This window comes from Maylandia zebra, linkage group LG1 (assembly GCF_041146795.1).
Source record: "Maylandia zebra isolate NMK-2024a linkage group LG1, Mzebra_GT3a, whole genome shotgun sequence".
NCBI lineage: Eukaryota > Metazoa > Chordata > Actinopteri > Cichliformes > Cichlidae > Maylandia > Maylandia zebra.
In genome coordinates this window covers 44,506,761-44,528,643 of record NC_135167.1, presented here as the reverse complement: position 1 = coordinate 44,528,643, position 21,883 = coordinate 44,506,761, and the positions used below count along the sequence as shown (strand labels likewise).

At 38.4% G+C, this 21,883-nt stretch overlaps 1 long non-coding RNA gene across 1 annotated transcript; it reads left to right on the top strand.

Annotated features, from left to right (window-relative positions):
* Positions 1-4,114: 4,114 nt before the first annotated feature.
* On the top strand, positions 4,115-6,910 carry LOC112433170 (uncharacterized). Its single transcript, XR_013099780.1, has 2 exons — positions 4,115-5,844; positions 6,274-6,910. It is a non-coding gene; the product is annotated as an uncharacterized LOC112433170 (long non-coding RNA).
* The last annotated feature ends 14,973 nt before the right edge of the window (positions 6,911-21,883 follow it).

Sequence of the window (21,883 nt, the reverse complement as noted above, 5' to 3'; positions counted from 1 at the left end):
TTTCTGACTCTAAATGTTCTTTTCTCATTTCTTAGGGTTTTCTAATTTACATTTAAAACATTTTCAGTTTTTTTCGGACTCCTTCTTCTGTGTAACCTTCAGCTTTTAGCAGTTCAGCACCTTTGTTTTCAGGTTAAATTCGTTTTTTTTTTTTTTTTTTTTTTAATCTCATTCAATATTTTTCACTCAAAATTCAGCAATTAATTCATTTCAGTGCATACATTCAGATTCAAGCATTCACACTGCAGTTTCTTCAGAAAATGCACTTTCTAGTTATTATTATTATTATATTTTATTTTTCCGTACGTTTTTTGTAAGCCTACTCCTTCAAAACCGTTCAACTTAGAAAAACCATTCAAACACCGTTAGATTCCTATTATTTTGGACAACACTGCTTCTATTTTTCATATTTTTAACATTTATATTTTTAATTTTATTCAACTTTATTCAACAAAAATTTATAATGTATTTCAATGGGGAGACCCTTCAAATCCTCATTCAACTTACTCATTTTTAAACTCTTACTACTTCCACATACATTGACATAGAGCCACCATTCAAACTTTAAAACGAAGACAAGACATTCAACTATTCAACTTGTATTTATCTTTTCAATATCTATTATACTTTTTCTTCAGTTCCAGTTTAAGTTTCATGATGTTTTTTCACCCGTTTCAGAGTTTATAATGGGTGTGTATGGGACGGAATGTTGGGGCTAGAGTGAGGCAGCTCAACTGCTAGAGTGAGAGGAGCAAAAAAATTAATCTTAAAATCTTTTTTAAAACTGCTGCTGTGTCCGCAGCGTTTGCTCTACAGGTATGATTTTACCCTCAAAACGTAGCCATCGCTGTCCTCTTTCATCCAATGTGTTTACTATTGTACTAGGTGTTATGGTTCTTTCATAAATGTCACCAATGCACAGCCTCCTCCCTCCAACTCTTCCATAGACTCTAATGTTAAAATGGCTCAGAAGGTTCGTTTGAAAATCAGAAGAGCATGGTGTCTTTCCACTGTCACCACGTCCATATAATAAGCTCCACAGGCATGAAAACTGAGAATTAGGTAGACTAGACATTGCTGTCGCTCACGGTGAAAGAATTTTGTCAATACGACTTTTACTTTTCATTTGGGAGCGATTTGTTTCGGCCTGACTTTTCTGTTCATTTTAAGCAGCAAAAGTGAGGCGCATGTCTGTGTACGTGTGTATGGAGCCATTGGGTGCGGTCACTATAGCAACCAGGCTCACACCTGCCTGCTTAACGAGCTCTGCCTGCCACTGTACCAAGATTCATCTTAAGCACTTCTCTTTCAACTGCTGCTGTGTCCACAGTGTTACAGCCATCATTTTACCCTCAAATTGTCGCCATTATTGTTCTCTTTCCAACACCGTATCTTTCAAAGCTCAGGCATTTAAACTTTTTAAACTGTGTGGATCAAAGTGGAGGGATCACATTTTAGTCATTCAGTGATTCAAAGAATATGACCTTTTAATATTCATTCAGATGTTTTCTGACTCTAAATGTTCTTTTCTCATTTCTTAGGGTTTTCTAATTTACATTTAAAACATTTTCAGTTTTTTTCCAACTTCTTCTTCTGTGTAACCTTCAGCTTTTAGCAGTTCAGCACCTTTGTTTTCAGGTTAAATTCGGGGGGTTTTTTTTGTTTTGTTTTTTATCTCATTCAATATTTTTAACTCAAAATTCAGCAATTAATTCATTTCAGTGCATACATTCAGATTCAAGCATTCACACTGCAGTTTCTTCAGAAAATGCACTTTCTAGTTATTATTAGTGTGAATGCTTGAAAAGCATTCACAGTATTGTTGTTGTAATCTTTATTATTATTATTATTATTATTATTATTATATTTTATTCTGTATTCCGTACGTTTTTTGTAATCCTACTCCTTCAAAACCGTTCAACTTAGAAAAACCATTCCAACACCGTTAGATTCCTATTCTTTTGGACAACACTGCTTCCATTTTTCATATTTTTAACATTTATATTTTTAATTTTATTCAACTTTATTCAACAAAAATTTATAATGTATTTCAATGGGGAGACCCTTCAAATCCTCATTCAACTTACTCATTTTTAAACTCTTACTACTTCCACATACATTGACATAGAGCCACCATTCAAACTTTAAAACGAAGACAAGACATTCAACTATTCAACTTGCATTTATCTTTTCAATATCTATTATACTTTTTCTTCAGTTCCAGTTTAAGTTTCATGATGTTTTTTCACCCGTTTCAGAGTTTATAATGGGTGTGTATGGGACGGAATGTTGGGGCTAGAGTGAGACAGCTCAACTGCTAGAGTGAGAGGAGCAAAAAAATTAATCTTAAAATCTTTTTTAAAACTGCTGCTGTGTCCACAGCGTTTGCTCTACAGGTATGATTTTACCCTCAAAACGTAGCCATGGCGGTCCTCTTTCATCCAATGTGTTTACTATTGTACTAGGTGTTATGGTTCTTTCATAAATGTCACCAATGCACAGCCTCCTCCCTCCAACTCTTCCATAGACTCTAATGTTAAAATGGCTCAGAAGGTTCGTTTGAAAATCAGAAGAGCATGGTGTCTTTCCACTGTCACCACGTCCATATAATAAACTCCACAGGCATGAAAACTGAGAATTCGGTAGACTAGAAGCTGCTGTCGCTCACGGTGAAAGAATTTTGTCAATACGACTTGTACTTTTAATTTGGGAACGATTTGTTTCGGCCTGACTTTTCTGTTCATTTTAAGCAGCAAAAGTGAGGTGCATGTCTGTGTGCGTGTGTATGGAGCCATTGGGTGCAGTCACTATAGCAACCAGGCTCACACCTGCCTGCTTAACGAGCTCTGCCTGCCACTGTGCCAAGGTTCATCTTAAGCACTTCTCTTTCAACTGCTGCTGTGTCCACAGTGTCACAGCCATCATTTTACCCTCAAAACGTCGCCATCGTTGTTCTTTTTCCAACATCTTGTCTTTCAAAGCTCAGAGATGTAAACTTTTTAAACTGTGTGGATCAAAGTGGAGGGATCACATTTGAGTCATTCAGTGATTCAAAGAATATGACCTTTTAATATTCTTTCAGATGTTTTCTGACTCTAAATGTTCTTTTCTCATTTCTTAGGTTTTTCTAATTTACAATTAAAACATTTTCAGTTTTTTTCCAACTCCTTCTTCTGTGTAACCTTCAGCTTTTAGCAGTTCAGCACCTTTGTTTTCAGGTTAAATTCGTTTTTTTTTTTTTGTTTTTTTTTAATCTCATTCAATATTTTTAACTCAAAATTCAGCAATTAATTCATTTCAGTGCATACATTCAGATTCAAGCATTCACACTGCAGTTTCTTCAGAAAATGCACTTTCTAGTTATTATTAGTGTGAATGCTTGAAAAGCATTCACAGTATTGTTCTTCTAATCTTTATTATTATTATTATATTTTATCTATTCCGTACGTTTTTTGTAATCCTACTCCTTCAAAACCGTTCAACTTAGAAAAACCATTCAAACACCGTTAGATTCCTATTCTTTTGGACAACACTGCTTCTATTTTTCTCATTTTTAACATTTATATTTTTAATTTTATTCAACTTTATTCAACAAAAATTTATAATGTATTTCAATGGGGAGACCCTTCAAATCCTCATTCAACTTACTCATTTTTAAACTCTTACTACTTCCACATACATTGACATAGAGCCACCATTCAAACTTTAAAACGAAGACAAGACATTCAACTATTCAACTTGTATTTATCTTTTCAATATCTATTATACTTTTTCTTCAGTTCCAGTTTAAGTTTCATGATGTTTTTTCACCCGTTTCAGAGTTTATAATGGGTGTGTATGGGACGGAATGTTGGGGCTAGAGTGAGAGAGCTCAACTGCTAGAGTGAGAGGAGCAAAAAAATTAATCTTAAAATATTTTTTAAAACTGCTGCTGTGTCCACAGCGTTTGCTCTACAGCCACCATTTTACCCTCAAAACGTAGCCATGGCTGTCCTCTTTCATCCAATGTGTTTACTATTGTCCTAGGTGTTATGGTTCTTTCATAAATGTCACCAATGCACAGCCTCCTCCCTCCAACTCTTCCATAGACTCTAATGTTAAAATGGCTCAGAAGGTTCTTTTGAAAATCAGAAGAGCATGGTGTCTTTCCACTGTCACCACGTCCATATAATAAACTCCACAGGCATGAAAACTGAGAATTCAGTAGACTAGACATTGCTGTCGCTCACGGTGAAAGAATTTCGTCAATACGACTTGTACTTTTCATATGGGAATGATTTGTTTCGGCCTGACTTTTCTGTTCATTTTAAGCAGCAAAAGTGAGGTGCATGTCTGTGTCGTGTGTATGGAGCCATTGTCACTATAGCAACCAGGCTCACATCTGCCTGCTTAACGAGCTCTCTCTCACTCTGCCAAGGTTAAACCTAAAAATGTTAGATTGTAGTAAGATTAACTTTTTCAAAAGTACAATAAGACAGATTTGACAGGGTTTTGCCACAGATTAATAGTTTGTCACTAGTTAGTATATGCCAACTAAGTAGAGCATTGTGATTGGCACAAAGGTTTTTCAGATCTGGGCAGTTGGAGTCAGTTGATGACTTCAAAATCATCCTTTCTGACTGGATAATTAAAGCTCTCAGCATCTATCGGTCTGTAGTTAATTTCCCCACCTTTTAACTAACGTTTAACTAACCTAATCTCATTTAATGTCTCTGTTTATAGTCTGTATAGTTTATCTCCCCACGAATACACTCAAAGTAGTCTTAAAATAAAACCCACAAAACAGTTCAAGATTTAATACTTTTTATTTGCTCATTTAATGCCAGTTGCCCTGTTTTTCTGTATGTCACTCATTCGCTTATACTTGGGCAAAAAGGACCAATTTTTACACTAGTATAGTGTATTTTTTCCCTCTATCTCTCTATGTCTGTCACACACAGAGACCAACACACAGACATGTATATGCTCATTATTGCTGTTCAAACTGATGGTCAAATTTCCAAGCACCACCTGAACGCCTCATCTGTTTTTAACCTATCACTGGACCAACTGTCGTCATTCCGCTTTGCTCTCTGCTGTGGTAAGTACAGTACACTCAGTACTGCAGTGTTTTATTTTTATGATGGAAAAAATACATGTTTGACATTTAAACTCACATATCAAGTCCAACAGAGTTAAAAACAATTCAAAGAAGAAAGAAAGAAAAAAGAATAACCTTCGCTATCATTTATATACGTTTATTACGTTTTGCTGTTAGCAGCAGTGCTAATGCTAGCTTCAATGCTAATGCTAGCAACAATGCTAACGCTAGCTATAGTGCTAACACTAGCCTTAGCAGTTGTTAACTGACAAAAATAATATTCCTGTGATATTTCTTGCCGGTCAGTGAGACAAAAGTAAGAAATTAGCTTTATTATTGCCATTGTGGCTCAGTTTTAACAGTAAGAGTGCTAGCGCTAGCAGCATTGCTAGCGCTAGCAGCATTGCTAACGCTAGCTGCAATGCTAACGCTAGCTGCAATGCTAACGCTAGCTGCAATGCTAACACTAACTGAAGTGCTAATGCTAGCCGGAATGCTAGCGCTAGCAGCAATGCTAAGGCTAGTAACAGTCTAACAGTAGCCTTACATAAGTGGCAATACTTCAGTTAACTAGTTTGAATTGTAAAATGACTGCTGTATCAGTTGGTGTGCTATATTACTCTATAATTACCCTGCTGACTAGAAGTTCAGTGTATCATGTCGTGTGGGCTTTGTATTTCTGTTAGTCTGATAACACTGTACAGACAACTAACGTATTATTTCTCGTTTCTTTCAGGAACCTGACTGACACTGTGCTTTGCCTGGTAGGTGTGCACATACTGTAAGAGAAGTAGACCAAAATAAAAAAATTATATGACTAATATAAGCTGTAAAGTGATGGGTTCAAACTTTGTGCTAGACCTTTTAAACACAATTTTATAATAAATACACATAAGTGCAGCTTAACAATTGGGCTAAAATATTTTTTTCGTACATTTTTGTAGTCACACTACATGTGATTAATTAATGATTCACTCAATCATATTTGTATTTAAAAATATTATTGCTGAATTTAATTAAATATTTATTCTTTTAAAAAGTGCCCAATTATGCAACTTTTTGCACATGGCAGCCGACAACAGTTTAGCTTGAATATTTGTTTTGTCCTTTTGCAGTAGTCACATTTAGTTCATACAATTACCATGTGATATAATTTTAATAAAATTATTTTTTTTTTCTTGTTTTTTGTTCAGAGTGTGTAGAAGAAGAAGAACAAGGACCAGATCTCCAGTCTTCTCTCTCACATCCCAACCCCCCAACCCCTCTATCCTCTGTCCTGCTCCACCTATTGTCTCTGCCTTCTTTCCATCTGTATTTCACTCTGTGGTTTGTGAGAAATTTTGCCAAACCAACAATCCTTTTGCGGTTTGATTTAAAGCCGTGTCTCTCCTGCTCTGTCTGTTCTCTCTGCTAAATTTTCTCTCTACCTGTTTTTCACTCTTGGCTTGCTGCTGAAAAACGCCAAGCCAACAAAGCAATAAAGAGTGCATATTTTGCCTCAACCTATGAACAAACTGAACAAACAAAGAAAAATCTGCGGTTTGATTTAAAGCCGTGTCTCTCCTGCTCTGCCTGTTCTCACTGCTAAATTTTCTCTCTACCTGTTTTTCACTCTTGGCTTGCTGCTGAAAAACGCCAAGCCATTAAAGCAATAAAGAGTGCATATATTGCCTCTACCTGAGAACAAACTGAACAAAGAAAACTAATTCACGGTTTGATTGTGATTTCCCAGCCGTGTCTCTCCTGCTCTGCCTGTTCTCTCTTCTAAATTTTCTCTCTACCTGTTTTTCACTCTTGGCTTGCTGCTGAAAAATGCCAAGCCAATAAAGAGAGTGCATAATATTCTCTCAACTGAAGAACAAACTGTCAAACGAAAGACAACTGTTTAAGACAAATAAAAACTGAAATATAAAAACAAAGACAACATCTCCTGGTGTGTGCCACTCTTATCTTGTGAACATATTTTCTAAAGACTAAGAAACACTTGCAGGTGTGTGAAAATGCCAAGGAAGCAGAAAAAGTCACAAGCTGCAAAACAACGCTGGAAAAAGTTTCATGAGTTTCACAAAGTACCAACATGTGAACAAGCTGAGTTTGATTTTCCTCAGAGCTCTGCAGAAGACAGTGTGTCTACAAAGACCAATTCTGACAGTGTCAAACAGGCAGGTCAACATGTTCCTGCACATGTACAACAGGTATCTTATGCTGATGCTGTAAAGAGTGGACTGCAGCATAAAGTTAATGAACAACATGAGGTGTCAAGTGCCCCACAGGTGGGTTATGCTGACTTTTTGAAAAGAGGCTGTCACAGTGATGTGGCAGGACCATCTCATGCAGAAAGAGTGAACCTTGAAAACCAGCCCTCTATTACACTTGTCTGTGCATCTCACAGCCAGGCACATCCTAAATATGGAGACTCCAGAAACAAGCAGTGCACATGCAACTCACTCACATTTCTTGCATTCCTTCATGAGAATGAAAACATGACTACAGCTGACCTTAATCTGGTCTTGGATAAAGGTGATGTGATGTACAAAGAGGCCAAGAAAAGATTTCCTAAAAATATTCATTTGGCTACCGATGAGCTGCCAGACAAAGTTGATGCTCGCTGGTCTATGTATGATGTCGACATGACACAGCCTTCCCGGTATGGGACATTTGAAGAACCTCCAGAGGAAGCAGTAGATACCTTTCTCAGCTTAGAAGCAGGACTGAGCTGCCTGTTGTCAGATGTGCAGTATGCCTTATTGATTATGAGTGGATTGTGTATCGCAGTGTTCAGATCCACATCAGGCAAATATGGTTTCTTTGATCCACACTCCAGAACACCCAGTGGTCTTCCTCTATTACTACAGTCACGTAATCGTGGTACAGCAGTGATGCTGAAATTCACACTCCTCAGTGACATGATTAAGAGGATCCAAGATTCTTATGAAATGATGGAGATATCACCCTCTTGTAACTATGAACTGAAGCCTGTGCAGTTCTACATTATGAGCACAGTCAACCTGAGTGATACTATCACAGACACAGTCTGCAGACCAACAGCTGCCACTGCTGTGGCATCTACTCACTCTGATACAACTGTTGATGAAGCAAACTCCTCTACTCCAAGGAGAAACACAACGACTGATCTGACTGAGAACATCTTTTGTCAAATGTCCATTTGTACGCCACCGGTGAAACAAAAAGAAGTCCACGTGACTCAGTTCACATCATATGAAGATCAGAATGAACCTCCTAATATACCAACTGAAGAACTATGCAGTGAATTAAGTTTCCTTCCATCAAGTGATGCTTTTTCATGTCAATCAAATGCTGCCATAACAAATGTTGCTGCCTGTGACCTTTCTGATATAGTTTTACAAAAACTGAAAAAAGTTAATAAACAACAAAGGCACAAAATGAAAAGAAGATTAATGGCATCAGAGAAACCCAGAAATCAGAGAAAAGAAAACCAAAAAAGGAGAGAACAACAAAAGTATGCTTCAAATAAAGATTACAAAGAAAAGAAAAAATCTTGCACAAGCGAGACATATAAAAACAATCCTGAAGTTAGACAAAAACAACAACAGTATATGAAAAGACGTTACTGTGAAAATGATGAATTCAGAAAGAAACAAAAACAATATGTTAAAAAACGTTTTTCTGAGAATGCTACAGTTAGAAAGAAACAACAACAATATATTAAAAGACGCTACTGTGAGAACGATGAATTCAGAAAGAAACAACAACAATATATTAAAAGACGCTACTGTGAGAACGATGAATTCAGAAAGAAACAACAACAATATATTAAAAGACGCTACTGTGACAATGCTGAATTTAGACAAAAACAAAAAAACTATATAACTAAAAGGTATCAAGAAAACCCTGAATTCAGAGAGAGACAGAGATCTCGAGTGACTCAGCGTTATGCACGTGACAATGCATTCAGAGTAAGACACAGACAACTAATGAAACAACTAATGCGAGACAGGTATCAAAGTAATCTTGCATTCAGGATTATGCACAACATGAGATGTGCAATGAAAATAAAAAGGAAATACAGATGGGTGAACAGACAAACCCAAGAGAGTGACAACAGTGTGATCAACGAGGCCATATCTGTGTTCAAATCACAAATCAAAGCTGGACCATCATACCCATGTACTGTATGCTTCAAGGCTTCATTTCCAAACCAAGTGCGACCCTGCACAAGGTCAAAGTATGTCAAAAACCCACAAGTAGTTGCAACATGTTTGACAGGAAAGTTTGTTCATGTTTGTGATGAAAACTGCAGAAATGAGCAGTGCAAAGTGCCTGATGAGAGAAAGAGAGAGTGGATATGTCACACCTGCCACGATCATCTTAAAAATGGATCCATGCCAGCACTTGCTGTTGCCAATAAGTTGGATCTTGCTGATATTCCAGCTGAACTTTCTGATCTCAACATACTGGAGAGACATCTCATAGCCAAGTGCATACCATTTGCCAAGATCATTCCTCTTCCCAAAGGCAGACAAAGAGCAATTAGAGGAAATGTGGTCTGTGTCCCATCAGAGGTACAGGAAACTGTTGAAACACTACCTCGATTGAGAATTAATTCTCAGGTCATGAGAATAAAACTGAAGAGACGCTTGTCTTACAAAGGTCATCAGCTGTTTCAGACTGTAAGCTGGTCTAAACTTGTGCAAGCACTGCATAAACTCAAGCAGATTCATCCACAGTATAAGGATGTGAGCATCAGAGATGATGCTGAGCTGTGTGATCCAACTCTTCCTGATGAAGATGATGAGGATGATGATGATGAAAACATGAATGAGGACGATTATGATGAGGCTGATTTAATGGAAATTGACAGCTGTGAGAAAAATGCACTGAGTGAAGCACAAAATATAAATGAACAGGACATTGACATGTTACCCTGTGATGGTGAACAATCGCATGAACAGATGAGAGATGATTCAGAGCAAGCAGATGGACTGACTAATGGTGGTTTTGCACTCGAGTCCTGTTTGCAGCCCCCTGATGTGGCTGAGGAGATATTATGTTTCAGTGAAGGAATCTACTCTGTTGCTCCTGCAGAGAGAAACAATCCAATAAGTTTTTTCAAAACACCTAAACTGGAGGCCATGGCCTTCCCTGTGCAGTTTCCTACAGGCCAAAACACACTTGATGAAAGAAGGCTGATCAAAGTATCCCCCAGTGGGTATTTCAAATCAAGACTTTTCTGCATTGATGATCGTTTTGCCAAAGACACAAACTATTTATTCTTTGCACAGTTTGTGACTGAAATACACTTGGCTACATCCAGCATGACAGTACAGTTAAGGAAGGCAAAGCCTCTGACCAGAGATGGTAGAAAAATAACCTCAGGCATGTTACAAGATAAACATGAGGTGGAGAAACTGGTGCGAAATAAAGATGCAGTGAGATTCATGCAGCCTCTGAGAGGAACCCCAGCCTATTGGGAGAAAACAACAAGAGATCTTTTTGCCATGATCAGACAGTTGGGAACTCCCACGTTCTTTTGCACATTTTCAGCTGCTGAAATGCGCTGGCCTGAAGTGATCGAGGCAATAACAAGGCAGCAAGGTGAACAAGTGAATTTTGAAGGACTCGACTGGTCAGCAAAGTGTGACATCCTGAGAAGCAATCCTGTCACAACAATGCGCATGTTTGACAAGAGAGTTGAAGCATTATTCAGAGATTTACTCTTATCTCCCGCAGAGCCACTTGGCAAAGTCATTGACTACTTTTACAGAGTTGAGTTTCAGCACAGAGGAAGCCCACACATACACTGCCTCCTGTGGGTAGAAGGTGCTCCTGTGTTTGAGGAGGATGATGAGCAAACTGTTCTTGATTTTATAAACAAATACATCACAGCTCAGCTGCCTGATCCACATAAACAACCTGAACTGTACAAAAAAGTAACAGAAGTGCAAAAACACAGTAAGAACCACACAAAGACGTGCTTTAGGAGTTTAAGCTCCGGGTGCCGTTTTGGTTTTCCCAAACCACCCTGCAATGAGACAATGATCACAAGACCCAGTGAGGATGATGCACTGGAAGTAGAAACGGCAAAGAACAAGCTCAGACCACTGAACCAGCTGCTGAATGAACCTGAAACTGCTTCCATGAGTTTAGAGCAGCTCTTGGAAAGATGCAAGTTGACACATGCAGAATATGAGAGATACCTGAATAAAATGAACATGAGGAGTACGATCATACTAAAGCGTGATCCAAAAGACTCTTGGATAAACGGCTATAATCCACATCTGCTTGAAGCCTGGAACAGTAATATCGACATAAGCTTTGTTTTAGATGCTTTTGGTGCTGCAAATTATTTAATGAAATATATATCAAAAAAAGAGGGCGGGCTATCTGAGTACCTGAAAACTGTCATTGAGAACTCCCATAAAGACAGTGTAAATGAGTGCGATGAAATGAGAGCCGTCATGCAGGCATATTCAAAGAAGCGAGAGATCAGTGCACAGGAGTGTGTTGCTCGTGCATGTGGTCTTCACATGAAGCAATGCTCACGTGCTGTAATATTCATTCCAACTGATGATAATCCTGTGAAAATGAGTCGTCCCCTGTCAGTTCTGGACAACACAACACCTGAGTCTTCCAATGTTTGGATGACATCTTTGAATGACAAATACAAAGCCAGACCTGAAACACCAGAGTATGAGGAGATGTGCATGGCAGACTTTGCTGCTACTTGCAGGATTGTCTATGGCCAACAGAAAAAAGGTAAAGATGTTTTGCCCCTTCTCAATGAGATGGGGTTTGTGCAAAGGCGCAAAAACAATAAGCCTGCTATCATCAGATTTCACCGCTGCTCACAAGAAAAACATCCAGAGCAATATTACGGAAGACTGCTTAAACTGTACCTTCCTCATCGTTCAGACCACGAACTGAAAACACCATCGTTGCCAACCTATCAGGCTTTCTATGGTGCTGGCTGTGTACAGCTACCAGGTACTGACCATCTTGAGTACGTGCAACACATTGTCAAAAGAAACAGAGAAAAATATGAGAAAAACAGTGAGGAGATCGAGAGCGCTGTTGAGGAATATGAGCAGAACAGAGGTGTGACTGACGAATGGTGTAATCTGGCACCTGAATCAGATCTCGTAAGGTTGCCACTTGTCGAACAAGAAAGAGAGCGAGACAATGAAAATGAACAGGAAGATGTGCCCGACTACAGCCGTCAGGCTGATGCTTCAACAGAAGTCAGAGCCATCAGGGAACCCCCTGCTATTGATCCCACATTGTTACGTCAGATGTTTCAGAATCTGAACAAGAAGCAAGCCTGCATATTTTATGCAGTTAGAGACTGGTGCATTAAAAGAGTCTGTGCTCTAAATCCAGAGCAGTTTTTCTTTTATATTAATGGTGGTGCTGGAACAGGAAAATCACATCTTATCAAATGCATCTACTCAGAAGCATCTAAGATACTGAGCAAAGTGCCCAGATATGCAGACGACGTTGACATATCAAAACCCACTGTCCTGTTAACTGCTTTCACTGGGACTGCAGCTTTTAACATTTCTGGAACAACACTGCATTCTCTTCTCAAGCTGCCTAGAAGCTTAAAACCTCCCATTCAGGGACTTGGCAATCAGCTGGATGAAGTCAGATCAGAACTTTTGAATGCTGAAATAATCGTCATTGACGAAGTGTCTATGGTGTCAAGACATCTGTTTGCATATGTAGATGCAAGACTCAAACAGATCAAAGGGACTCGGAGACCCTTTGGAGGCATGTCAGTCATTGCTGTCGGAGACTTCTATCAGCTACCCCCAGTGCGACAGTCTAAACCTCTCTGTGTGCACGACCCGTCTGAGATCGACCTGTGGCGGGAGCATTTTCAGATGATCACTCTGACTGAGATTATGCGTCAGAAAGATGATGTTGTCTTTGCAGAGATGCTGAACAGAATTCGTGTGAAAGGAAAGTTGGATGAGCTTTGCGAAGCAGATAGAAATTTGTTGTTACAGGCCATAACTGAACCAGCCCTTTGTCCAACTGATGCGTTGCACATTTTTGCAACTAATAAAGAAGTGGATGCACACAACTCTGCAACACTGGCTCTGCTCCACACTCATATCATTGACATCCATGCAGATGATTATAGAAAAGATCCTAGAACTGGCAGAATGGCACTTCAAGACAGACCATTGAAAGGAGGTAAAAACGAGTTACCAGACACACTGAAAGTTGCAGAAGGAGCTCGTGTCATGCTCACCAGAAACATTGACATACAAAATGGTTTGGTTAATGGAGCTTTTGGAATACTACTTAGAGTAGTTCACTCTGAAAACGACCAACACATCATCAAGCTTGGACTTAAAATGGATAATGAGACATCTGGAAAGAATAACCGCACACCAGCAGACGACATGGTGTACATTGAGAGAGCAGAGGAGAATCTGAAGCAGAAAGGAGTGGTACGAAGACAGTTCCCAGTGAAGCTGGCCTTTGCATGTACAATACATAAGGTACAGGGTATGACAACTACATCAGCTGTTGTCTCTCTTAAGAGCATTTTTGAGCCCGGCATGGCCTACGTAGCTGTCAGTAGAGTGACGTCTCTCAGTGGACTGTATCTTCTTGATATGGAGGAGAAAAAAATATTCACCAACCCAGAAATCACTGCAGCGCTTGAGAACATGAGACAAGCCAACCTTGATGACATGATGCCTCTTCTACACGTGAGGCAAACACTGAGCAGGTCAGAGGTTTTCACCATTGTTCATCATAATACAGAGGGACTGCCAGCTCACATTAATGACATCAAAAGTCACCATGAATTGTGTCTAGCAGATGTTTTGTGCCTAACAGAAACACACCTGCGGGGCTCTTTTGTCGCAGAGAGTCTCCACTTGGAAAATTACAATTTGTTCAAACGCAACAGACACCTGTCCTACACAAACTTTCCCCAGATGGCAAACAGAAGTGGTGGTGGAGTTGCTGTTTATGTGAAAAGTGACATTCAAGTGCATGAAAAACAGTACATCCATAATGTAACTGACCTTGAATTTCTGGCTTTAAAGGTTGAAGCACCAGTCAGTGCTCTGATTGCAGTTGTATACAGACCTCCAGACTACACTCTGAGGCCATTCCTGAAAAACCTGGTAAGCCTATTAGACTCATTGGAGATCATGGACTGTCATCCCATCATAGTTTGTGGTGATTTTAATGAGAATGTTTTATCCAGTGCAAACAAACCAATCCTGGAGCTGTTTGAGTCTAGGGGATACGCACAGGTCATCACTGCCCCTACCACAGAGAAGAACACACTGCTTGACCTAATTTTCATTTCTCAGTCAGATCGATGTCTCCATTCTGGAGTTATGAAGACCTACCATAGTTACCATGACCCAGTATACTGTGTATTGTCCTGTGATGATTCATGAGCTAGATCTTTGAATACAGTAAGTAATATCTATATTTTTGAATGACTTAAGAAAGTAGAGCGATATTTAAAAGTTGACGCTCTGCATTGCAGTATAATGGTTGAATTGTTTACATAAAATACAATTACATGAATTAAGTAATGATATCAGTAAAAGATGACAATTTTATTTATCACAGAAAATCTAAAATTCACTAACAGTAACCTATAAATGTCAGAAAAATCAAATATAGCAGTTTAAAATGAATAGTGTAGGCATATCCTCTCTGCAGCCAGGCTTCAACATCCTGCCAGGCTGCCCCAGTCTCACCGTGGCTGGGAGGGAGGGAGGGTGGACCAGAGGATTGCCTACACAACACATAAATGTTCAACAGCTTCTTCATTGTTTCTGAGAGAACAATAATGACTAAAGGTTGCTTTTTAAAAAAACAAACAAACAAACAAACAAACAAACAAACAAACCTAATTACAGCAATAATGACAGTTAAGCCACTTTATGTGTGCCTCTATTTTGAAATACTATTTACAAAAATGTTATTATTTTGGTTTGTTATAAACTTTAAACTTTTTCAAAAGTATACGATTATATTTTTGGACAAATCTTTCGATGAAACATACATTTTTATGAGCTTTTATCATGTTTCGGCCAGTGCAATCATCAGGGTGGGTCTGGGTTGATAACTGCACATTTCTGGCCAGAAATGTTTCAGCAGTGTTACATAAGTAGTACATATGTAACACTTGCTTTCTGTTACCAGCTGATACCCTACATTTGTATAGACATTGGATGGTGTGAGGTTGGGGAGTTGAGTGGGGGGGGGGGGGGGGGGGGGGGGTTACGGTGGGAGCTGAGGGGGGGGGGTGTTAGGTTTCCCTTTTTCTTTTTTAAGAGAGACACAGTCCTCCTGTGTCTTCTCCAAGCTTCACATGTAAGATCCAACAGTGTGAAGCACATAGCAGCTAGAAACTGTAATGCCACAGATCAGAGAGGCTTCATCATCACCATCTTCATCGCCGTACGATCAGAGCGTGAGACTTCACATCTGGAGCACAGGAGACATTCTGTGATAAGTCCTCCTTCTAGCTTGTCCCACAAGCAGTCGGTGAGATTTACTCACAACAAAAAGGGTTAATGACATAATTTCCATGAAAACATGTATTCATTCTTTGTAAAGTGTTTAAATTGTGTTTTCACTTGACCTTAGGAGTGTTAGAGTGTATTGTAATGTCTGTACTCAGGTGTTTCCCTCTGTGATCCATCCCCATCAGAGCTGAGACACTCAGGACTGAACAGACTGCACAGTTTCTGTGACCGAGCCTCCAAAACACCTTCTTTGAAACCACTCATGATAGAAGGGCTTCATATTTGCAGCAGCACTACTACAGGTATTCAGTTTATTACAGGATGTGTTTGTTTCTTAGGACCAGCTCTGAGTGCACACTACCTAACATATACACCTTTCTGTTCATTACAAACCAACTACTCTGGATCACACGGCCAGTTGGCAGGAATGTTGCTGCAGGAAAACATCCCTGGAGATCACCATCATTGTCAGACTGACTGTGCCTCCTCTGTGCAGTGTCAAGATCCTCCCTAAATGAGTGTGTAAGTTAACATTTTCATTATTTTATTCCCTTTGACAAGACAAGTATCACTGATATTTACATTTACAACTACATATGTTCCCGTTTTCTGCTCTTCTTTTAAAGTCCTCAGCTATCCTGCTTCTGTGCTGCTTGCCACACATCAAACACTGGCCGGATGACAGGGAGGATCCACTCTGAAGTCACTGGACGTGATGAGGATCATATGGGACTTCATAGTTTCACAGAAACATTGTGCTCTGTGATTACAGGTTTTAAATGGACATAATGACTGCCTCTCTCTGATCAACAGGCTAAAGGATTGTTTTCATTGTTAGTGCTCTGTACAATGTATGCTTATTTAATATTTCATCACAGAGCAAACCTTTATTTATTTAACATTTTTTTATTTTGTTTTAATGTTGAATTAACTGTGGGGATTTTTTTAAGTGGGCACTTGGGATGTCATATGACCAGAAATGTGGTAACTGGAATTCAACAGTATGGAAGAAAAAATCTGCTGAGAACGAAACACATACAAAAACCCCCAAGAAAATTCAAATTCATTCCATGTAATCCAATCTAAAACATTTTAAACTGCTGAACAGCAACACAAACAGTGTTAAAAAACAGTGTTAACAGAATGATTATGATGATTTTGTACCAAAGTTTCAGGTCACATGGCACACCTAGTGTGTAGTGTGGGGTATCAGCTGGTAAGTATAGGTTTTTTCATATTTGTGTCCTTAGAGTTCAGATAGATAAAGACTTGTGTATAATAATTAGTCATAACCACAACTCAAAGTCAGGGACTAACTAAATTTGGGACTTTGTGTCTGAGCCCAGGTTAAAACAATGTGTAAAAAAGCATTTAGTGGCATGGCTGAACAATGCTGTATTGATACTTATTTATCCATGTTCACAAAAAGGACTAATGTGTTTATTTGATTATTTGCATGTGTTAAACTGTGTCACCACCTTAGGCTTTCATTTGAGTTTACTCACAAATCTCTATACAGTTCTCTTTTACCACTGTGTGGACTCTGTTTACATTAAAACATAAAGAAGAATGAGTAATAAAAAGATGTGTAGACAGATCAGAAGATTAAGTAGACCGATAGAAACAGCTGTTCAGCCATGTTCTAAGAAACCAACACAATTTAAAGGTTCAGGATTGTGGTTTTAAAAGTTGAATTTTCATGTATTTCATATGTTGCTCATTATTTTTTATTTAGTTATTTAATTTAGTTATTTTTCTTTATTCTACCAGTCCTTTTCAGAAAGAAGCTGTAAAATATGACTTAAGATTTTTATGTTATTTTCTATGACATACAAAACAAATTGATGTATGTAATACTATTAAACATGATATACACATGTGTATATGTCTGAAAAACATCATGCTGTATATTAAAGTTTGTATTTTCTGCAGAATGTTTGTTCTTCTTTTAAGTTCATTTCAATTAGAAGAATATGAACTTTTAATATTCATTCAGAGGTTTTCTGACTCTAAATGTTCTTTTCTCATTTCTTAGGGTTTTCTAATTTACATTTAAAACATTTTCAGCTTTTTTCCAACTTCTGCTTCTGTGTAACCTTCAGCTTTTAGCAGTTCAGCACCTTTGTTTTCAGGTTAAATTCGTTTTTTGTTTTTTTTTTTAATCTCATTCAATATTTTTAACTCAAAATTCAGCAATTAATTCATTTCAGTGCATACATTCAGATTCAAGCATTCACACTGCAGTTTCTTCAGAAAATGCACTTTCTAGTTATATTTTATTTTTCCGTACGTTTTTTGTAAGCCTACTCCTTCAAAACCGTTCAACTTAGAAAAACCATTCAAACACCGTTAGATTCCTATTCTTTTGGACAACACTGCTTCTATTTTTCATATTTTTAACATTTATATTTTTAATTTTATTCAACTTTATTCAACAAAAATTTATAATGTATTTCAATGGGGAGACCCTTCAAATCCTCATTCAACTTACTCATTTTTAAACTCTTACTACTTCCACATACATTGACATAGAGCCACCATTCAAACTTTAAAACGAAGACAAGACATTCAACTATTCAACTTGTATTTATCTTTTCAATATCTTTTATACTTTTTCTTCAGTTCCAGTTTAAGTTTCATGATGTTTTTTCACCCGTTTCAGAGTTTATAATGGGTGTGTATGGGACGGAATGTTGGGGCTAGAGTGAGGCAGCTTAACTGCTAGAGTGAGAGGAGCAAAAAAATTAATCTTAAAATCTTTTTTAAAACTGCTGCTGTGTCCGCAGCGTTTGCTCTACAGGTATGATTTTACCCTCAAAACGTAGCCATGGCTGTCCTCTTTCATCCAATGTGTTTACTATTGTACTAGGTGTTATGGTTCTTTCATAAATGTCACCAATGCACAGCCTCCTCCCTCCAACTCTTCCATAGACTCTAATGTTAAAATGGCTCAGAAGGTTCGTTTGAAAATCAGAAGAGCATGGTGTCTTTCCACTGTCACCACGTCCATATAATAAGCTCCACAGGCATGAAAACTGAGAATTAGGTAGACTAGACATTGCTGTCGCTCACGGTGAAAGAATTTTGTCAATACGACTTTTACTTTTCATTTGGGAGCGATTTGTTTCGGCCTGACTTTTCTGTTCATTTTAAGCAGCAAAAGTGAGGCGCATGTCTGTGTACGTGTGTATGGAGCCATTGGGTGCGGTCACTATAGCAACCAGGCTCACACCTGCCTGCTTAACGAGCTCTGCCTGCCACTGTACCAAGATTCATCTTAAGCACTTCTCTTTCAACTGCTGCTGTGTCCACAGTGTTACAGCCATCATTTTACCCTCAAAACGTCGCCATCGTTGTTCTCTTTCCAACACCGTGTCTTTCAAAGCTCAGACTTTTAAATTTTTTAAACTGTGTGGATCCAAGTGGAGGGATCACATTTGAGTCATTCAGTGATTCAAAGAATATGAACTTTTAATATTCATTCAGATGTTTTCTGACTCTAAATTTTCTTTTCTCATTACTTAGGTTTTTCTAATTTACATTTAAAACATTTTCAGCTATTTTCCAACTTCTTCTGTGTGGATATCAGCTTTTAGCAGTTCAGCACTTTTGTTTTCAGGTGAAAATTTCTGTATTTTTCATCTCATTCAAAATTTATAACTTAAATTCAGCAATTAATTCATTTCAGTGCATACATTCAGATTCAAGCATTCACACTGCAGTTTCTTCAGAAAATGCACTTTCTAGTTCTTTAAGTGTTATTTTTTCCTTGGTATTCTAATTTCACCGAAGTTTACTAAACTCAACAAACTTAATATTACTTACCGGGACATTTATTCTGTCCTCATTTTCTTTCACCGAAAATAGTTTCCTGCAGTGCCGTCTTTCTGCTTGGCTCTCCTACCTTTGCTAACGTGATAGCGCAGAAGCCGATGCTGCATTCACTTACACTCGGATATCTGAGCTTCACCGTGAAACCATAATCGTACATTTGATATTTGATTGAATTTTATTGTTTTGCCTTTGGGGTGGCACCTGGGGTGGCCAGTCTGGTTGGGGGGGTGGCCTGTGCCCCCCCAGGCCACCCCGCCTGGGGACACGCCACTGTCTGCTTTGACCCATGGTCAAAAAGTTTTTGGCAACCGTGACTTCCTCTGACTGAAGTTCAATATGGTAATGCAGTGCCAGGGCTGACAACCCAGTTTGTTTTGCAGACTCTGTATAGCAGCTTTAATATAGGGAGAACACAACTTCCAGATTGTACGAGTAAAATTTGTTGTTCTTTTTCTTTGCCAGTTTCATTCATTCATTTCATTCATTTATTTGTTCATTTCCAGGCACAACAAATACCTATATTGAACATAAAATGCACAAAACAAAAAACAAAAATTGCCTGAAAAAGGAGTGGGACGAAGAAAACTTATTAAATCCCACCCCTATACTCACTCATCAACAAAAAAACAAAACAAAACAATAAACTTCCCGCAGCTACGCCCATTATTGCATACAGTCCCATCAACAGCCCTGGGCGCATACAAGCATCTAAACGGCAGCTCGCAAACAACAATTAGAGCCTTCATAACTGAATACAGAATATATAAATTATAAATTACATTACCACAGGTAACAGGCAGTAATAACTACAAGTAACAAACACACATACATATACATACATATATATCTACACACACAAGTACATATATGTACATACATACGCACACTCTTTTTTTTCCTTTTTTTTTGAATCCATACCAGCAATGGTAAGAGGACAGACATTACAGAGCACACTAAAACCCATCATTGAGTATACTGTGACCAGACCAACTGTTTGTAGAGAAATTTAAATCTATGAATATTTTTGCATTGTTTCAATTGTAAACTCAGACTGTTCCAGATTTTCACACCACATACAGACACACAAAAACCTTTACGGGTTGTTCGAGTTCTGGGTAATTTGAATTCTCCAAATCCTCTCACATTATAAACCTTTTCTCGAATTTCAAATCTAGTTTGTAAATTTGCCGGTAAAAGTTTAGTAAAAGCTTTATACAAAATTATGGATGTATTGTAATTAACCAGATCCTGGAATTTAAGTAACTTTGCCTGAAGAAAGAATTTGTGAGTATGATCTAGATAACCAGCCTTGTGAATAATACGCAGTGCTCGTTTCTGTACTGTGACTAATGGATTAGTTGTATTTTTATATGTGTTTCCCCACACTTCCACACAATATGTAAGATATGGAAGAACCAGGGTACAGTACAGAGTACGAAGTGCATCTTTATCAAGGAATTGTTTCACTTTGCAGGGCTCTAGACTAACTTTTTGCCATGGTTGCACTGGTGCGCCTAAAAATAAAATTTAGGCGCACCAGCACAAAATTTAGGCGTACAAGCACAAAAGTTAGGCGTACCCAAATTTTTAAACTGCATTACTTAACACCGCAGTTTTACATGTTCACGTTTTTTTTGATTTGTAAATGATTAACTAACAACCTTTCAAAATGATTAACTTGACACCCCCTTTGCTGCCCAAATTAACAGCAGCTCCATCAGCCCCCATAGCAATGATTTTATCCAACCAGTTACTGCACTGGTCCCCAAGAGCAGCAAATGCTTTCTTTGAGGCAGCATAAATTCCTAAACAAATTTTAAAAAAAATACCATTTACTTATCAGATCATGGCTTACCTTGGGCATGGGCATGCTGGACCTCAATGTGTCCAATCAGTATATTCGCTGGTCTTCCTTTTTGCAAGATACGAGCGTACACAATGACACATTCTTTTGTGGCGATGTCTGTGTCTCCATCGATCAGGAAGGCCATGTATGTACTGTTCGCAATTTCCACTGACGTCTTTTTTTTCAGTGTGTCAGCGATTACGCCTATAAACTGGGCGCACGCAACATCATTGCTGTATGTGGGGTTTATGTCCAAGCCATTTTTCCTGTGAAGAGTTATTTCTGACTTGAACTTAGTAAACGGAACTTCTTCTTTTGCAATATTGTAGGCGATGTTAAACTTAATGATCATCTCGGCCTCCTCCGATGACCTGTTTACTCCTGCCTGCCGCTGAAAGGCAGTGGGGAGCGGGGACATTTATCGCGGCATATAATGTGTCTTCTCGATGCTGTATGCTTTTTCAGCGTTTCAATTCGAAACGTATTAGCACCAGTAACAAATGCTGTGTTGCCGGCCATGGTCTTTCCACACTCGCGACAATAAATGCAGTGCATCATATTGTCAGCTTGGCTGTATCTTAGCCAGGGAAACTGGTCAAGCCACTCGATTCGAAATCTATACATTTTCTGACT